At 38.3% G+C, this 19,167-nt stretch overlaps 1 long non-coding RNA gene across 1 annotated transcript; it reads left to right on the forward strand.

Annotated features, from left to right (window-relative positions):
* Positions 1-2,331: 2,331 nt before the first annotated feature.
* LOC121085067 lies at positions 2,332-18,504 on the forward strand. Its single transcript, XR_005826945.1, has 4 exons — positions 2,332-3,192; positions 9,292-9,494; positions 17,664-17,723; positions 18,238-18,504. It is a non-coding gene; the product is annotated as an uncharacterized LOC121085067 (long non-coding RNA).
* The last annotated feature ends 663 nt before the right edge of the window (positions 18,505-19,167 follow it).

The raw sequence follows: 19,167 nt of genomic DNA on the forward strand, positions 1-19,167 counted from the left end.
AGCATGCAGTGGAACACTCCTCCACTGGTGCAGTGAAGTGACTGAATGAGTGTCTGGATGGGTAAGATGATGCCTTTTTTTTTACCTCTTAAAACATCACACAGGAAAGGACTAGAGTTAAGAGGTGGGATACCTGGAAGAGGAAGGTAGTAGATGGCAGGATTCAGGCTTGTTCTCCAAGGGAGTGAAAGCTCACTCCAACAGGTTAGCATGGTAGCTGCACACCACACCAAGTCATGCCTTTCAACAAGGCAGAGATTCACTGTATTTCTAGGTAATTAATATATTTACAAAGGTTGATTCCTGCAGGGCAGTAGGGGAATTAATGTCTGGAAATGTTCTATTTATATCTAGCTTTGTATTTATGAAACTTCAGCACAGAAGGCTATGATTCCTTTTAAGAAGGATGACATGATCTATATTAAAAAAATGCAAACAGAAAACTCCTGCTAGCACAGCCCATAGAGTGAAACAGATTTTCGTAGAAGTGCATTATTTGTGAATGTCAGTACTGTGTACAAAGTACAGCACTTCGAATAAGATGTTGAAATAAAGTCTAGGTATGCTACCTGTGCACATTTCCAGACAGATACAGCTGGTTAAAAAGAAATGAACTGAAACAATAAGTAGTTTAAACTTTAATGGAATAAGGGAGATGAAACAGAACCAGTCAGCCAGTTACCAATAAACAAAAGTAAACATATAAGTAGAGGTCATTTATGCCATGTTCTCTCTGTAGATCAAAACCTCTTAATTCATTATGAAATGAGGCTTTACATGAGCACAACTCCTAGTTTGATCCCAGTTTGGCTTTTTTCCTGAAGATGTCATTTGTGGCACATTTTTGAACATTTTTTCCAACAATTATTTCAATTTTTTATTCAGAAAATGTTTATTACTGAATTTTTGGGTATGTTTTCCTGAACTGCAGTGGACATATAAAAATGAGAAAGGTCATTGTAACACAGGTTAGTTGGAATATTTTTCAGTCAGTGGTGATCTTGCTGATTCCAGTAAAGGAAGATTCACCTGTAACAGTCAGAAGAATAAAAATGTACAATTTGCACTTGTGTCCGAGAACCATTCCTACATTAGGTGCTCATGGCAACAAGGGAAGTAGAAAACCAACTTCTTTTTGCAAACTTTTCACAACTCCTAGAAGCAAAATAACAGCAAATAAAATCTCTTTGATAGTTCCTGCCACAGCCAGCAGCCTCTGCCTACCTATAAACTAGTAAATGGAGCAGGAATAGTTCTCCCAAGTGCTATTCCATTACTGGATTGTAAAAACACTCCATTGTTCAGGTTCCCATAGCAAATTTTCATGCTTTTATGGGTTCCTGTATCTGCAAGACCTGGCTGGGTATGCAGTCAGCCTTTTAAATTTATTTCATTTTCTTGGAATAAATGGTTTATAGATTGGCTGATGAATAGTTGTGGCCTCTGTCAGCCTGACACCTTGTTAAGCTAGTGGCTAACAAACAGATCTGGAAAGCTACCACCCTGCATGTTTTGAGCCTTTTAGTAAAACTGGCTATCATGATGGCTCACTGATTATCATATTCATAGGAAGATATTACAACAATATTGACCATCTTCAAAAGACTCAATTTATTTAAAAAAATTGACACTGTCTTAGGAAAAGAAAGTTTCATTCGATACTTCCAGACAATATCGTTATACTTTAAAGATGTTTTCTGACATAGACAAATACTCTTAAAAAGAATGAGTCTTTAATTTTTTTAGAAATGTCTTTTAAATGTCTAATATTATTTTTGTTGAATGAAGATAATTGCTTTAGGAAGAAAGAAATTTACTTCAACAGAGGTAGTTTTTCCTCCATAATGAGGTTTTCTTGTTCATCAGAATTCTGATCCGTGAGGTCAGTGGAAGTCTTTGCATTGAAATTGTGCACGAGATTTAAGTTAGGCAGTAGTCAACTAGCATTTATGTATGTAGACCACTTAAAAGAGTTATGTGGGATGGAAACCAGAATGTGGATGTGAAAAACAAAGACTATCAGAGTTTGGGTAGAGGCTAGAAACTGAGTATTGCTTAGCGGTGAACATGCTGTGAGAGTTTAACACATAAGAGCTCGCTCTCAGGCACAGAATTAAACTGCTCACTGGTTATATGCTGCACTTGAAACGACCATTAAAACAAACATTAGAATGGGAAAAATTTGCTCTGTAACTAGGTGATAGTGTGAGGCTGCTTCTGTGCAGCAGGAGAAAAGAAAAGCTAGGCTTGCATTTTAATAACTATTTGAAGATTTGCTTTAAATGGATAAAGTTTCCTGCTAAGCAGCTCACGTTATTTTTCTTTTCTTCCTAGTTCGCCTGACAGATTAATTTGGAGCCAAAAAAACCCTGAAGGTACAAGAAAGAAACCTGAAGAATTGCAGCTCTGGCTGGCAGGGTCAATTATGAAGTTTTGATTTGAAGATTTGAGAAAGTTCTGTGAAAAAAGGATCCGGATCTGAGGAGGCGTGTGTGATAAGCCCATCATGTCTGTGTGCTGCAATAGATTGCTTCCCTCCATGGGACCAGGCATTCAAGTTGCACAGATACACTAGGACTTCCAGGAAACCCCTCTAACCTGCACTGTCTTAGGGAAGCAACACATACTCGGGCAAAGTACTGCATTAATAGTGCCAGTGGCATCAGCCATCCTGTGGGAGACTGAGAGTGCTGCAGGAGATAAAAAAGCCTGTGCCTCTGAAGGCACAGTCCAGCCCAGACTGTTCATGCATACAGCATTGCATCATGTATGCCTCTGGGATAAGAAAAGACAGAGCCATGGGAACTGTACTGTCCTTGGGGACCCCAGGAATTAAGTTAAATCAACAAGAATTAAGTAGGAGGCAAAACCTGCTGCAGTACTTCTTCATCTAACCTTTCAATGAGGCTTACCCTGTGTAAGTGCAGTTTTGTGGCACCTATTTACAGAAGCAAGACTGTGTTTGCTGACTCTCCTCTACCTTCCTCTCTTGGACAGGCTAAGTGCTTCCATAGCGCTAGCCTGGTGCAGCAACTGTTGTATCTTCTCCTTTCCTTTCTGCAAAGAGGAAAAATTTTGCGTGTGCTCTCTATGTGCATGATTGGGTGGCTGGCTGCAAAGGAAAAGGACACCAAATGTCTGCATGCTAAAAAACAATAATTCTTCACTTCTTTTGTTTTCCATCTGCCTGAGGTGAGTCTTCTTACTTAATGCTGGCAGGGGTAATGCAATGTCTCCCTTCTTTGCATGGGGAGGTACCACACTTGGCCCATGCTGGATTGCTGCTGGTCATTCAGGTAGCACAGGTATCATTCTGTGTTATGCTGGACTGTCTTGCAAATATGCAGATCTGCTCTGGGCTGCTTCTGTTATGTGTAGTATTACCTTATTTCGCAGCAGTTTCATATTAATTAGGGGAGAGTTCTCAGGAAAAGGAGGGACATGTCAAAGATACAGTGGTTCCCACAATAGGTAAAGCACTGCACTGAATGCTCATTAATAAGACACAGCTTGCAAAGTCATAACGATAACAGAAACAGCAGTGACAATGTCCTGGGTCAGTGCTTTGTGTGCATATATGTTTCAAATGCATGCAAGGAATCCTATTAGAGCTTTAAAATAATTGTAAAGGCTTTGCCTCAGCAAGTTTTTGTGCTCATTTAAACCCCTGGTTTATCATTATGAAGTGTATTAACTTTCCCATGTTTAATGCTTATTTCTGTCCTGAGAGAAATAAACAAATAATACTTTGCAAATGGGTTTCTTGGGAAAGGAGGCTAAGTGGCAGCAGGGTATCGTTTGCACTTGGAGCTGATTGCTTTAAAAAGCTGTTCCAGAGTTCAAAAGGTGAAAAAACAGACTTGGTGAACATGTGCATTTTACTTACATTTTCCTTTTTGTTTGGAATGGATTTACAGAGCAGTCTTTTGACAGGCATGAGGCAGTGCCAGTTATTCAAGTCTTGTATGAAAGAAGAGAAAGCAGTAAAGTCATATTTGCACAGTATTTCTGTGAGACTGCTAGCCTCAAGTGTAGGATGCTCCCTGCTGCTGCTACTATATATACCTCATGGAAGACTGGTTTAAAGTGTAATGAAACCATAGTGTGAAAAGATGTGTTCGTTTTCCGCAAGCGTTTAGAAACAAATAAGCATCTTTATGAAACAATAACATCTCCTGTGCCAAAACATGGGCATGCAGCTGCCCGCAGAAAAGGTTTGTGTAAAGCCATTTAGAAATGCATATTACAGGAGTGAATGGAGTTCAGAGAGTGTGGTTTGAACGGAAAGGTATGTGAAAGTAACGGAAGAAGAAAGTGGAAAGAGTGGGTGAAAGAGGCAGAGAACAGTCCTTGGGACTGCAATCCTGAACAAGCACATCGTGCTGTGGGACCTTGGAGTAGTGAGCAGATGCTGTCTGTCGCTGTGCAGTGGTGTATTCTGGAAACAGAACTTTATAAATAAGCAGGAATGCACTAGGGGTGTTTTGTTCCATCTTCAATTTATTTTGCTGAAAGAAGTAATGTCTAATATGGAAATGCTTTTTATTTTCAACAAACAGTGAGATTCAGAAATAATTTCATTCTTCACTTGCATACTTTTACTGCCACTGGGTACAGTTGGTATTCTGACTTCATTTCTCCTAATCACCTACTGCCAATTGCAATTCTTTTTGGAAAAGCAAATACTGATTTTTGTAATGTGGGAAAATTTAGTTGAGGGTTTAGATGAAGACCATCACATTTTGTGTGATCTAATCTGCTTTTCAAATGGAAAAGACTAGTATGATAATTTGACAGTGTTTTAATACTGAAATTAACTGAATATGCAAATGTTTGAGAGTAAGTGCTCAGTCAAACCACTTCTTAATATCTTGGTGCTTATTTCTTGGGTTTTAAATAAAAGTAGCTTGGCTTTTCTGATAGCTCAATACTTGCATCATCCCTTGGCTTAATAAGCACATCTTCTGTGACAGTATCACAGTACAACTTATTTATAAATCTGTCCTTATAACATCCATGGAATTTGCTTGTTACAAAAATGTGTTGTGGCAGTGGGTGAAGGAAAGGTTATAAAAAAAAATATTGTAGCTAGGGATCTGAATCACTGTAGGGCTTTATACTAAAATTGCCTTGCAGGAGGTACAGCAATTCTGCACAAAGACTGCAATTTATAAATGGAAACTTTTACTCTACAGCACTTTCTCCATGCATGATTAGGCTTCTTAAAAAAAAAAAAAAAAAAAAAGAAAAAAGAAAAAGGCAGCCATGGTGCAATGCTAACACTTATGAGTGATCCATGATTGATGATCCCCTAAAGGCAGTGAGAGAGAAAATTACCTCCTTCCCTCATTTAAGGACATTATTAGAAGACTCAATGAGTTCAAAGCTCAGGAAATTATGTTAAGAGGACTGAATCAGACTTTAAAAAAAATTAGGATAAATTATTTTCTCAGCAGTTCAAGGGTAAGATTTCTTTTAATGCACTGTAAAAGAAGAAGAATATTTGACACACTCTTACATGGTACTGTTAAAAAATATCTGTCACATCATTTGTGATTTACTCACACAAGTACTGTTCTCTGTGTACTAAATCAACTGCAATATGCAACCAAAGCAAATTAATACTACATTTTAAATGCTATGTATGTCCGAGTATTTCAGTGTGAGAAGTAAAAGGATCCTTCTCTCAGTTATGAAGGTGACATGAAAGAACAGGATGTGTTAACACCATTCAAACATCAGTGTATTCTCCTGCAGGGCTTGAGAGCAAGACTGAGCCAGTGTCAGCTAGCAATGTACCATTCTACTGCTAGGGAGAGGGAAAATTGGAATGGTACCAAACAGATCTAAGGATGCTTCTATTCTTTTTTTTTTTTTTTTTTTAATCCTCTGTAAATAACTTTCTTGTGGCATTGCTCTAGCATCTGTCAGGAACTGGTGAGAGGTGCAGACATGGAGTTGGGTCTGTCTTGTAAACACTACTGGCGCATCCATGGCAGCTCCTTTTACTAGTTTCAGAAGGAAACAAGACTCGCACAGTGTCCCTCTCTGTATCTGTCTGATCTGTGCCTGATGAATTTAGCAGTTGTTTGAATGATTCAAAATTTGGAAGAGGTCGTTGTCTCAAAGGTATTATGTTCAGCACAATTTCCAGGGGCAGAGGCATCTTCAGCTGAGCTCTACCCTTACGAGGCACGCAGGAGTCTGTACGTTACAAGCACTCCAAGTGGGAAGAGCATCAACTGGAGCTGATGCTGTGAGGTGCCAGCGAATCCAGCCACAAGAGACAACCTTAGGAAACCAGGTTTCATTGCTCTTGTTACTTTAGAATTTTGTAAGATGCAACTATCCTCACCTGAGCTGAACAAAACACAAGTTGCTGATTCCAAAGGTGTCACATTTTATCATGTCTTTAAAATAGGGGGACATTTAACTACCTACAAAATACACTTTGTTTCAACTTCTAACCAAAATCCCCTATGGGAGCAGTCTCCAAGTACGACACTAAATATCCTTAGCTTGTGTCAACATTCATGGATGTTAACCTTAAGAAAACATACATGTTGAAAACATAAATACCTTTTTAGTTAGAGTTGATCACAGTGGGATTGAAACATGTCTCTGCCCTATCACATGTCTTAGTGTGAGTTTTTAGGTGTCTTTTTATGTGATGGGAACAATTTTGAGATTTTTGTATTCAAGTAGGAGAGGAAAAATATTTCTCACCTACCTCCAGACAGGAAAGTAAATTGGCAATTTTCTCATTGCAGAACCTTTACTTGATGTAATGAAGAAATAAACCCGTAAGATTCCACATTATCAACTGCCATTTAGTAAAAATAAGCACTAATAGTACATTAATGATCTAGTAAGTCTGTGCCATTTTTGAGGGGCTGCAAGCAACATTTGAGTGGCAAGAGGAATAAGAGAATAACATTATCTTTTTGTTGGCTTCTGAGCAACTTACACCTGTCTGCTTAATTGGCTTAACATCTCCCCTTCGAGGGCTTGAGATTACTTCACCAACTCAGACAAATTATCTGCATTTTAATAGTCACTTAAGCTTTAAGAATGACATGTGAATTGATTCTCTATAGTCTTGGTCAAGACTAATTCTTTCCTAATACCACGTCTTCACAGCATCATAAATATGAATTTCAATAATTTCCTTGAAGCTACCAGGCAGAGTTGAACATTTGCACTTTCGCTTTACTATATGGAAACAGATTATTTTTTTCTGTGTACAAAAAGTGTCCACTCTTTCAGACTGACAACATTATTATATTTCTAGCTAGAAAAGCAACAGATCAAGAAGAATAGCAGTAATGTATCCATCTTAAAATTGCTCTCTTAATATGTTGCATCAATTGCTCTCATAAAATAGCAGCTAACTCATAGCTACCTACCATCACAGGACAGAGACTCCCCTTCGCTGGAAGTGCAGCAGACAGGAAAATGGCAGTGGCTATGTCTAAATTAACTGAGCCAGAGGCACTTCTCAACTCCTGTGTATAAAGCTGCTAGACATTTTGTGACTTGTCTGGGAGAGAACCAAATGCACACCATTTCCTGTCCACCTATAGATTTGTTGTTTATTTGGGAAGGAAACGGGTGTGTAGGTGTGAAGGGAGTTGCATTTGCTCCCTAAATGAAGCCTGCTGTCGGGACAATCAGGAGCATGTCTTTGGTGCACAATTTAGATTTAGCCAGTATGTACAGACCTTCACATAGCTGATGTATCAATAAAAACATGTTTCCACATGAGCAGACTCACTGAAATTTTGGCTTAAAAAGCTCAACACAAACCACTAAAATGTTGGCTTCATCATAATTAAAAACTAATCAGGCCCATCACTGCTGAAACATCAGCTTCTCTTGTTTGTATACAGAGTACGTCATTAATTTATTTAAATGTCAGCAACAGATTTCATCAAGGTTCCCTACACTTCTTCCTAAATCCCTATGCAGGATGGGAAAAGAAGTTGTCACTGCCAGCCATCTCAGCTGGTTCAGCACAGCATACTTCAGACAAGATCTTGGATACATCCTTTAAAATCTGTGAGGCTAGAGTGTTGCAGACTATTCTCTATGATGGTGGCTTAGCGCTTTTATGCTTGTTCAGAACACTTACAGCTTTTTTTTCCCCACAGTGACATAAAAAGCATCCTGTAAAGGCCAGAATTAGCACCAGATGTGTATGCATGTGGCTGGGAGAGAAAAAGGATAATTGCATACACTTCTAAAGTAAAAAAGCATTTTTCTTCCAAGACCGAACATACTCAAGTCAGCACGTCACTCTCGTTTGCTTAGCTTTGCTGCCCACTGGGACTGAGAATAGCATCCTCTTCTGTTCTGCCACAGCTTACTTTTCTTGGTTCCTAGAGGATCTGTGATTTCATGAAAGCCTGATTGTTGTTTTGTTCCAAGAAGTTTTTTGACACAAACTACATGTTAAATTAGATAAAAGGTGCAGAGAGTACAATTAGCATGAGGAGAAAAAAAGTCCCTGAATGCATCAGATCCTTAAAAATGTAGGAAATGGAGTGTATTAACATTATCTTTTGCATAATGAGATGTGCTTGATGTGATCGGTTAATGGATTAGCCTTTCACCCTAGAAACCTGTGTTCAAAACCAGAATCACACAGAAATGAATTTGGTAGCTTCATACAATTTTCCACCTTACAAAAGTCACAGCACAGTCTAATCTGCCTAGATGCTAAAGAGCAGGCAACTGAAACAGCATGGAACACAGCCAGCCGTCTTCTGGGCACCTACAGGGCAGTCAGGTCCCGTTAGTCCATTTCTTTCCTGTTGAGTAAGGTTGTTGCTGCAAGGTTTTTTCTTTGTTCAGCTGACATCCATGCTGCCAGTATATACTGGTTGAAAATTTGACCCTATGGTTTTGCAATATGAAAGTAATAGTCTGTTACTTAGATTTCATTTAATTATGACACAAAGAAAAATTGTATTAGCTAATTATTTTGATTACATGCTCTGAAAGCGAGAGAGAGATAGAGAGGCACCTGCCTCGCTGGCGAAAAATAAATAAGCTGTGAAAAGAGGAGCCTTATTAGGATTGCTGGTTTTCATCACTGTGCTCTATTACATTATATCAAAATCAAATTGCATCAGGCTAGCAGAGCACCAGCTGACATGCACATTCAATCAGAGCCTTCCAAAGCATACTTCCATTTTATTGCATGCATTGTAGGCAGTACTTAAATATTAACCGAGTACAAATTCCACTTAGAAGCATTTTAAATATAACCCTTGACGCATTCTTTTTCAGACTTTTGACAGCAGAATAAGCCTAAGGCTTTGGGTGAGGAGGGGAGACAGCTACCCAAAGTGCTCAATTTCTCAACTACACTGAACAAATAAGAATCAGCAAGAATTCAGTGCAAAATCCTTAGTGCTCAGGACATTAGAACACATACAGCTTGGGAGAATTAAATGTAAGCAGCCAATTCAGAATCAGACCTTCAGACACAGGTATGATTTTTTCAAATCACAGATACTTTGATTTGCATGGTAGCAGTGCACATTTACGTGTTTGTAAGCTAAGGATGAACAGTTCTCCTTTTCATTTATAAACTCTCTGAAAAGACGTCTTCATACTTGTGCAATTGTACAAGTTGTAAGAGGTTTTTTCTCCTATTCCTGACTTTGATATTGTCCAGCCTGACTGTCAGAGCAGTGCAGATCTTGGAACTGTTGCAAACAGGAGCCACAGCACTGTGAGCTTGTATTTCTTTCACTGAATATCTCTTGGGTTTTGTTTTGCTCTTAGCTGCTGAAAGGCGCTGTGTTCCCCCAAAGAGGGCTACAATGAATGTCTCCCACATAGTCCAGACTCCCACCATGCCCATCTACCTGCTGACTTGTAGGTTTGATACAGTCTTTGTTCCAAAATCACTACTCTGTCAGGGCTATGATTCAGAAGAAAACAAACCAAACCAAAACAAACAGAAAAAAACCAGAAAAAAAGCCCTGTGAGATTTTTTTAATTTAATTACATTTAATTAAGAAACATCTTTGGCTGAAATGAAGCATCCTATTAACACTGTGGCAGTGGAAGTGTTTGGTGCCCATGTGTAGGCTTCTGCACATGCACACTAGCCTCCCAGTCTGAGCAAGGAAGTGATCTGTACCTGTCTCAGTTCTGCTCTCAGCTAGTAAAGCTACCAAACATCCCATGTTTCTGTTCTATTCAGTGTGCTTGTGGCACTCTGGCATCCATTTGTTCATCACAAAACAGAGATCCATACTCATCCCTTCCATGTTGTAGCGGTGGACCATTCCTGTAATGCCAGGCTCCCTCTTGCTAGCTGCCTCTGGCAGTCTTGGCAGCTCAGTGGCACAGCTATAACAGGAGGTGAAAGGTGCTCCCCAAATCTTATACGATGCAGGCATTTCCCGTGGAGTTGGAGGAAATATGGTTGAGATCTTGGCACTGAAAGAGGTCTACACACCAGAGCTCTCATTTCCTGAGCAAGTTCAAGGACTAGCAAGCAATTATGTAGACAATAGCTCCCACTATCACCCTGAGACAAGTGAGTTTAGTGAAGCATTTAACCTAAGAAGAGGGATAAAGTACTTAAAGATGGAGCTCTAAGTCAGACATCTGACCTAGAGAGCAAGAGTTCACATGCAACTTAAAATATGCACCCTTCTGACGCCTAACATTTTTCTCCTCAGCGTGCTGCAGTCATGTTCCCCGTTTTAGTAGTACCTATAGTATCTTTCTGTGTCTCACCTTCAGCTTTAAGACATCTCTCCCATACAAAAGCTACAAAGCTTTATCTCATCTACAAGTGGCTCAAGTAATCCCTATAAACTATTATCCACCTCTTGCAACAACGTCATGCAAGGATAAAGCTGTAACCCCCCAGTCAGCTTTTTATAGCTCTTTCAGCAAGTTCATTATTCTCATCACACCTCTGTGTGGGAAGCTGAGGTGCAGCAGTGTGGCATGTCATTCAGCTATGACATGTTCTCTGGATTGCCTTCCAAACCACTCTTTTTTGTCTTGAACTGTAAAAAAGCGGTGTTGGAGTTGCCTCTTAAAGTGATGATGATGCTGCATTCAAAGAATAATGGTTAGTTCATGTCAGTCTAGTGCTGGACACTGCTAGAAAAAAACCCCCACTCTTTCTCTACTGATAAACATCAGTTTATTCTGAGGCACCTGAACATCTGTAATAGAGAAACATTCTCCCATGAAACATTTTCCTATGAATCTTGGCATTTCGCTACTTTACACTTCAATTATTCTTGACTAAGAAATGCAACAGGAGGATTCCAGAGACCACCCAGTGGAATAAACAGCCTTTGTAAATGCAAAGACTATAAATAAGCAAGCTGATAAGAGCTGGGTACATGTCAATTTAAATGGCATTCAGCATGTGAACTTTTAATTGAGATGAAGCGTTGTGGCACAATGTATTCCATTTATTACTTTCCATTAACTTTCATGTGACCTATTTCTCTACCTCTTGACAGGTTCATCTTTCTGAGAACTTCACAGACAAAATGATATTTTCCTTTCTGTCTGCTCAACTGTGATCTCAGTTTGAAACATCACTTAGCATTCACCACTAACTAAAAGAAATAATGCCAAAGGCATTAAACATTGCTCCTCTTATTTAATTTTCCTTCTGTTTCTTAACCCTACTTATCTTAAAGTCTGGGAAAAGTATTTGGTGATCAATCTTCACGGTTTACTTTTTGGCCAATTAAAATTAAAGAGATGTCTTGCAGTTACTAATTGGTGAAAGAATAGGAAGCAAGAAATACTAGAAACTATTGTTAACCTTAGTCCTTAAAAAGAATGCGGGCATACATTTTAAAAGTTATTAGCAATTACAGATCATAGTCACCAACTTTCAGATTGAAAGTAATATTTTTATCCACACAATTTCTATCTTGTTTACTTGATTCCTACTTATAAAGGCAGCAAGAATGTAATTTCAATGGGTTTGCCTCTAATACAGATTTCTGGTAATTCTTACTATGTCCTTGCTGAATTTCATCTTCCTGAAGTGAGTGGGGATTCAGCTAAATAGTGGCTGCTCTGGACCTTCATTTTTTTTGGTACAAAACAGTTTCAAGTCCTGCTTAAAAATCTAGTGGTATAATATGCTCATAACAGAGGGTTTATGAGCATGTTCGTTCTTGGGGCCACTGCTGTCCAGGTCAAACGAGTGGAGACCACTAGACTCCAGTGCAGGCCAACCAGACAGTAAGGATCTATATATCTGTGAGGAAAGGGAGAAAACCAAGGTCTTTCCTTTCTAAGCCACGTACAACTGGTGGATAAACCACCTTGTTAGGCAAAACTCTAGAGTTTTTATTTCTCTAGTGTTGCAAGCCACACAGCTACAGCCGTACTGTAACTAACAGTGATTTATTTATCAAAATCAAGATAGGTTTTTGTATTTCCTATGGAAAAGACACCAATATGGTTCACTCATTTACCATCCAGTTTATGTTTCATCACTAGCAATGGTGGTAGATTAAGTTTTTAATTAATTTATTGAATCTGAATAGAGCCACAAATCCAATATTGAAAGTCTTTATGAACAGTATCATTTTAAGAGCTGATTTTGAATAAGTGGGGACTAAATATTTTTAGGATGTTCATACTAGTTTACAGCAGTTACAGGGTAGGTTACATTCATGCTTGAATGTATTTCCTATTTGAAATAAGTCTCTTAATAAAAATTGGCGCTAGAGTATTCTTAAACTACTGGGAAAAGTGTTTTGATATGCGCAAAATGAAAATGGTCATTTATGTAGTAGAAATAGAATACCGATTTGCTGCTGAGGTTGGTACCTGGAACATGTAAATGCAGATTTAGCTAAGCAGAAAAATAATTTCTAGTGTATGATTGATTAGGAAAGTTATCTGAGTATGCTGAACTTATTTAACTACTTCTATAGTTTGATAAAAACATTTGTTTAGTTTCATTTAGTAAAACTTATTTAAATCTCCAGTGTCCCATCCAGAAAATGGCACAGATACTTTATGTAGCATCCCTTCCACGCAAACCTAAGGTTATTGTAAATTGTTATCCTCATGCTTATTAAGAGACAAGCTGGCTATTTACCTTTGGTCAGAGAGTTCCCAAGAGCTAACATGAGGATTAAAACTGGTATGTCAAATACCAAAGAGTGAATTCCAAGCCTCCAACATCCTCTGCATGAAAGATTATCTGCATCCTCTATAAGCTTTTAATCTGCAGCCCAGGAAGTCATCAGTTTAAATTCCCATATTGAAATAAACCAAAAAATACTGACATTGTCTTGCTATCTGATTTTTTTTTTACTTAGCCTTTGTCTCCTGAAAATCTCTTCTTCTTTCCCCAATCACATAGTATAGCAGCTCTTGATTTCCTTACTCCAAAGTCTTTGCTTGGTTTTGCTGCAAGATAACTTCACTCTGAGTTGTAAAAGGAATAGAGCTGAATGTTGCCATTTTGATTTACTGAGAAAAGGGTTAGACCCTAGCGGTTAGTTTCTGCCTCCACAGCAGAGCATGTGGTGTAGGTAAGATCTTCCCAGAGGTACAAACAGAGGTGGTTAAAAGTGCTGCAGGAGTGCAGCAGCCATTGCATGCCCGAAGCATGTTTTTTCCAAGAAGTACATGTTTCTTGTCCCTGAGTTGATACGTGCTCTGCAGCCAGGAGCAAATGGAAGCATGACTTGCTGTATGGTCAAGGCTGAGAGACTGATATTAAGAATTCTGTGTGAAGGAGCAGATAGTCCATGAAAATACCAAAATCCTCACTTTTCAGGAAAAAATGGATTCAAGTTTCATGATTTCAGTTGGATATTTTTGCTCCTCTGAGGCATGTAACCCCTCCCTTGAGAAGGGAACATCCACCACATCCTATTCTATCATACCTAGGTCTAAATGTTACTTGGAAAATGAAAGAGGAAGCAGGGACTGTGGTCTGTGCTTCGGGGCTGCTTGCTTGTCAGACGCAGTAATACATGAGGTAGATAATTGAGATGATGGCTAATTGAGATGGTGGCAGAAGCACTGCTGAAGGAGACTGCGTTATACCAGATATTTTTTTTTGGACAGGTTTCTGTCTGGAGACCTTACTAAATGCCACCAACCTCAGACTTGAAAGCAGTGGCTACTGCTTTATCAAGGTTGTTGCTTGATCCTTTATAAACAGCAAAAAGGTCACAGCCTTTTCTTCTAATGTAAACATCTTAGTAGGCATTTATGCATTTTTTTGTTCCTCAGTTTGTTATTTAATAATAACTTGTAACTACTAGGCAATCAAAACTGAAGTGGAATCGTGGAGACATGGTGAATATGGAACCCCAAATGTTACTTGATAGTATATATACATTGCATCATCGCATGCATTGATAGGTGTTACACGTAAACCGTTTCCTTCTGTTTGGCTCATGTTCTAGGCAGCTTAGGATATAACTTCTCAGACAATTTAAATTCCTAATTAAATGTGCTCATTATTTCAGTTTATTTACCTATACTTCAATAAACATCTGCCTAAATTGTGAAGTGTGAGAGAAGTTAAAGTTTACTGCTAATTAATTTTTAAGACAAGAGAACTACCTAACGTAGTCTTAAGTAAGGCTTATAGTAGAGCAATGACACTCTGATTAAGTAACTAGTGAGTTCCCATTTGCCACCGTTAGCATATTTGTAATTAACAAACAAAATTTCATCTCCCACCTTCTCCAATTGACTTACAGGGTTGTATACTCCTGACTTGAAAACATCTTTGAAAATCAGGTCTTCTTCAGAAGAGTCCTACAAATCCTTGTATTTTATCACTACCTCTCACACATTTCCCACTTCAGTTACCATCTGTAGCTATCACACCATGTCAACAATGCGCTCTTTCTCACCAGGTGTGAAAAGCATTACTATTCATGTTCTTTATTTTCTTAATTACATCTTGCACTTCTACTTGCTCTGCCTCAGGTATCTTAAGTATTAATCACTTCACAGTCACTTGTGCTAACCTGAATTTGGCTATCCACTTACCTCCCTATCATCAACAAACCAAAATGAGCTGATTACACATTTGAAAGCAGACTAGCATGCTGTTTTTTCACTATGATACAGGGGTTTTTTTGAATGTACAAAGCAGTCTCAATCTTCCATTCATTTCCTCTCCTCAGACATTTTTCACTGTATTAACTTGTCCAGTAGGCATGCAATCAACAATATTCATTGTAAAATTACTTGCAGTCTCTCTGGAACGGCTGTTATTAACCCTCTCCAGGCTCATTTTATTTCGTTACACTTGTTTCACATTTTCTTCTCTTGGAAACAGCAGTAATTCCCTCGATTATTCACTGAAATATTGCTAGGAAGCCTTCAGTTTATACTCTTGTACCGTAACACATGGATTCTAAATGGGTTAAGTTTAGGAAACAGCAGAAAGAGACTTCTTCCTGAGCTACTTAAGCTGTTGCAATTTGCTGACAGCATTGGAAGTAGGAAGAGATGACAGGATGACTCATTTTATTATGCTGGGTACTGAACTGATGCAGCACTGGAGAGATGAGATCTGCTTATTAAACCGAATTGGCTGGAGTCTGCTTTTCGGGGTAGAGTGTTGGTTTATCTTCACTGCCCCCAGGAGGTTTGAAAGTCTTCATAGCAGACAGTATGTTTACCTGCCAGTTCTCACACAAACATACACTTATTATTATGTTAACATTAGCAAACAGTGCTCTAGGCACTGCTATGGACTATCATTCCTGGTTTTTTGCCTACTTTTATTTGCCACTCAGCTTTTTAACTGGATATATTTTATCAGCTTTCTGGAAACCTGTGTTTAACAGTATGTTGCAATATTCCTTCTAGGTCAAGAAGATAGCTTTGCACACTTTAGATGTGTATTGGGGGGTAGCAATGAGAATGAGCAGAAGTCTACAACACATGACCTTGAAAGAAAGACCGAGTGAATTGGTATTACTGAGATTAAAAAGCAGAAGACTGAACAGAGCTAAATTAACAGTCTTCAAGTACATAAAAGGCTGCTTCAGAAAGAAAAAGAATGATCTGTTCTCTCTGTCCATGGTAAATCGGTAAAGAAATATTGAGCTAAAGCTGCAGCAAGAAGATTTGCTCTAAGTCCTAATGTGACATTGGCATACACAGGAAGATAATTATCACCTGCTCTGTAATGGCTCAGCCATTCTAGCCAGGTTCTTCAGGGTTTGCAGGCTGGTTCTGTGGAATATATTACTATAGCAGTTCTTTTTTGTTATTTCAATTTTAAAAGCTCTTTGACCTTTTAATTAAATTGTGGCCCTGTTTTATTAGGTGTCCTGTAAGCACAAAAGCAGTCCCTGCCCTGAAGTGACAGTTGAGAGAGTATTAAAAACCATTATCATTGATTTTTTGTTTTGTAGTAACAATTAAAAATGCCAGGCATGGCTTCAACTCCTCTGTGTAAGACAGAATGTATATATCTGACCATCACAGCTAGCCAAGGGCATTACAGCTAAAAGGTTTTCTGTTCTGCAGTGGTATAGAACAAGGTCTCTTCCGGTTCTTAGGCCACCATTGCTCATGATGTGGAGTAATGTAGCTGCAATAATTGGTGATCCTATTTTAGGCTTTGTCTTCCATAAAGCTTTTAATTAATTAATTTTTAATTTTTCCTTTGGACAGCCCTGTGAAAAATCTATTGGTTACAACATATCCATGCAACGAGAATAAGTCTCCATTCTGTTGCCACTCAGAATGGAAAAGATGCAAATTTTAAAACTACACAAAGCCACTCATAATTTAAGTAGCTTCTTAAGATGCTTCTTACCATTTCTTGACATCTGTTTGGTTATATTTCAGCTAAGTGTTGAAGACCCACAGCGAAAATTATTCATCTTTGTTTAAAGGGAGACAATTTAATCAGAATAAGTCTTTTATTTTTGTAAATAAGGAATTTTACTGTATAGAGGATTGAATGAGAAGATTATCAAGTGCTTTGGCTAAGAAGTTGAATGCAGAGTAGTAATAAGTCATCATTGCTGAGATATTAAAAAAAAGGTGTCATCATCATGCTTTCCACTTATACAGCATCTCTTGTTTAAGTCTTGAAGTGCTGAAAAAAGTATTCAAGAAGTCCTGCAAGAGAGATGAGTATTAAGAATCTCCCATAATACAGAGACAACAAATATACTCTTAGCCTTGACAAGAACTTGTAAAGACACACAGAAGTTCTTACTCATGTTCTGGTCAGTGAGGAACACAAGATCTACTAAAAACATTCTCACTTATATTATTGAACACCCATTGTTCTGATTTTTCTTTCAGAAAGTTGGTTGCTCTTCTACTAATGTATGAAACTCTAAATGAAACATTAACACTTTTTCTAATGTAACTTGATGGAGAGGATTTGTGAGTGACTGAATTACAGCAATGATATGCAATGGCTGCACTTCAGAAATGTTTAATCTTTCAGGGACATAACTGGTTCTACTGTAATTTCTTGTCTAAGTGTAGGGAAATAGATGACATTTTTTCTGAAGTCAAAGATATTTGTTAGGTTAACACCATAAAACTGTATTTACCACGAGGAGGAGAGCTAGTTCCATAAAGTTTGATACTAGAAAAGATTAAAAAAATACTTTAGACTGTGGAATAAAATTTCTTCCCCTCTGCAGGTTGTTATTATCTAAGACACTCCTAAATGACTCATGCTCCAGAATAATCAGTGTCTGGAGGTAAGTTTTAAGGCTCCTTTTGCAAGATGTGGATGCTTTTAAATTCTACAGACCTTGAAATACATGGGTTATTCTTACAATACATATGCTATATGCAAAAGATTGAGTGAGGAAATAACAGGCTTCCTTGCTTCATTTATTCTGAGAAGGCAACTCATTTCAGCTGTAAATCTGTTCTTGTATGACTGATGTTTAAATTGACTAGTGCTAAAAGAGAAATATATGTCATCTACTCCTGATATTAACTCAGTTTGATTTTAGAATTAGGTCAATGCTTGATTTTTTTTTGATTGTTAACTGGAACAAACAAGTACTTAATGAGCAAAAGAATGAAAAAAAATCTGTTTCTAGATGTAAATTTTGTGCTTGTTTGACTGTAGTTTTTAAGGAAGTGCTGACGCTAGTCTGAAGGTTTTTATTTCATCCTAGCATTTATAAGCTGTCCATATTAATATAGAGGATTTTGTCATGGGGCTGCACGACAGGACATAAACTGTATTTATTCCATTTACAGGTAACACAGCACTAAAAGGGACCAAAGAGAAATCAGAGAGAAAATGAGAATCTGGAAAGATCATGACAAAACACAAGAGTGACTTGCAAAAGTGAGATGCAGCTGAGTAAGGACAAGGAAAGGTTCTACACTTACACAAGGAGAATCAGCTACATAAGCACAGGATAGATTTGGTTGTTAGTAACAGCTCTGCAGAAGAGAACCTGGCAGTTCTAGTAGATCACGTGCTGATCATAAGGCAACAGTTGCAAAAAAGGAAGATGCCCTAGTACAATGTAAGACAGGAACCTGCCTTGGAAGGCACATCAGCCTCTCTTTCTGATCTACTCAACATTCATTAGATCCAAGCTGGAGTACTGTGTCAAATTTGATCACGACTCTTCTGAAAGGTGGACAAATTGAAGTCAGTCCAGTGAAGAAGAGTAAGGATAATGAGGAGTTTGAAAACACAGCCTCAGAGAAATGTGGAAAGGAGAGAGGAGAGGGGAGACATAAAGGCTGCTTCAGGGAGAAAGGATGTAATCTGCTCTCCATATCTTTTGTGAATATAACTGATAGGCTTGAATTACAGTCAGAGAGATGTAAACTGGGCATTGGAAAAAGTTTCCAGCACTAAAGCTTACAAAGCACTGTAAATAGACTGCCTAATGTTGTTATGGAATTGCTTGTTTTGCAGTTTTTAAAGAATTGGTTAGACAATATCCATCAGGAATGTTGTACACAGAATGGATCCTTCTCAGGGCCTGGGAGATGGAATAGCACCTCTGTTGAAGCTGTTCTTTTTATGTTTCAGGATGGCATTGTACCTGAATGGTCCTGTGGGCACTTCATTACAGCGATAGATGTATGTTATAGCCAACATGTTCAAATGTAGATATTCAATCTCAGGCATGTATATAACAGCATTCTCAGTCACCCACATACATGACT

The sequence above is a fragment of the Falco naumanni genome, chromosome 3 (assembly GCF_017639655.2).
Source record: "Falco naumanni isolate bFalNau1 chromosome 3, bFalNau1.pat, whole genome shotgun sequence".
Taxonomy (NCBI): Eukaryota; Metazoa; Chordata; class Aves; order Falconiformes; family Falconidae; genus Falco; species Falco naumanni.